Source organism: Schistocerca gregaria, chromosome 4 (genome assembly GCF_023897955.1).
Source record: "Schistocerca gregaria isolate iqSchGreg1 chromosome 4, iqSchGreg1.2, whole genome shotgun sequence".
NCBI classification, from domain to species: Eukaryota; Metazoa; Arthropoda; class Insecta; order Orthoptera; family Acrididae; genus Schistocerca; species Schistocerca gregaria.
Window position 1 is genome coordinate 742,148,053 of NC_064923.1, and position 1,458 is coordinate 742,149,510.

General features: G+C 51.4%; 1 non-coding gene across 1 annotated transcript; it reads left to right on the top strand.

Annotated features, from left to right (window-relative positions):
- Window positions 1-1,172: 1,172 nt before the first annotated feature.
- On the top strand, window positions 1,173-1,245 carry Trnas-uga (transfer RNA serine (anticodon UGA)). Its single transcript has one exon. It is a non-coding gene; the product is annotated as a tRNA-Ser (tRNA).
- The last annotated feature ends 213 nt before the right edge of the window (window positions 1,246-1,458 follow it).

Sequence of the window (1,458 nt, forward strand, 5' to 3'; positions counted from 1 at the left end):
AACCAACCATTGGAAACCCCCTGTATGAAGAAAGAAGGACTGATAACCCTGTAGTTTGGTCCCTTTATACCCAAACCAACCAACTGAAATACCCTGTATGAAAAAGAAAAGGACTGATAACCCTGTAGTCTGGTCCCTTTATACCAAAACCAACCAATGGAAACCCCTGTATGAAGAAAAAAGGACTGATAACGCTGTAGTTTGGTCCCTTTATGCCCAAACCAACCAACGGAAACGTGTTGGCGTTTACTCTGTCTTAGGCAGCAACAAGCAGTACGATGGTGAGTGCAGTGGGCCACGTGCCTGCAGCGCGCGGGCTGAGTTAGTGCCTGTGAGGTCGGCGTGCTGAGCGCTCCCACTCCGGCAGTGTGGTCCCGGCCGGCCAGGTGCCGCGGTTCCGCCGTTTGTTGGGCCGGCGTCTAATTGCCCGCGGATCGCAGTCCCGTAACCGCTGCTCCCCGCATTAACAACGGGCGCTGCACACGCACAAACACTGGCGCCGGACCCTTTGCGATTCGCGAGCCGCCGTCCCGGTTTCCTGCCGCAACAACTACCGCCGATGATTCTGCACTCGGCTGTCCGCGCCCGCTAATGCACGCCTAATTTCATTTGCGGGACCGCTACGCGTCCCGCCGCCGCCTTTCCGGTGTTCGTTACAAACATCCTCAAACAGAGCTTCGCCCGATGTACGCCATCTGTTACTCCACTTTGAACACGCGCAGTCCTTCGTGCTACTGCGTTAAGCACTACAGTCCAGAATGAGATTTTCACTCTGCAGCGGAGTGTGGGCTGATATGAAACTTCCTGAAAGATTAAAACTGTGTGCCGGCCGGAGTGGCCGAGCGGTTCTAGGTGCTACAGTCTGGAACCGCGCGAACGCTACAGTCGCAGGTTCGAATTTTGCCTCGGGCATGGATGTGTGTAATGTCCTTAGGTTAGTTCAGTTTAAGTAGTTCTAAGTTCTAGGGGACTGATGACCCCATAAGTTAAGTCCCATAGTGCTCAGACCCATTTGAACCACTTAAACCTGTGTGCCGGACTGAGACTCGAACTCGGGACCTTTACTTTTCGCGGGCAAGTGCTTTGGTTTCGCAGAAGAGCTTCTGTGAAGTTTGGAAGGTAGGAGACGAAGTACTGGAAGAACTGAAGCTGTGAGGGCAGGTTTTGGTCGTGCTTGGATAGCTCAGTTGGTAGAGCACTTGCCCATGAAAGGCAAAGGTCCCGAGTTCGAGTCTCGGTCGGGCACACAGTTTTAATCTGTCAGGAAGTTTTACTACAGCCCAGTAGGTTGCCAGTGCAGTTTGGAGATTGGAAAAATGGACCGGTCAAAACCGATACTGGTATCTTAGCTCTGAATAACAGGTATCTTTCGATGTATGTTTGATACGTTATAACAGGTTTTCTTCATTCTTTACTAATAACTGGGTAAAAAATCCGACATATCAGTTTGCCATAGCA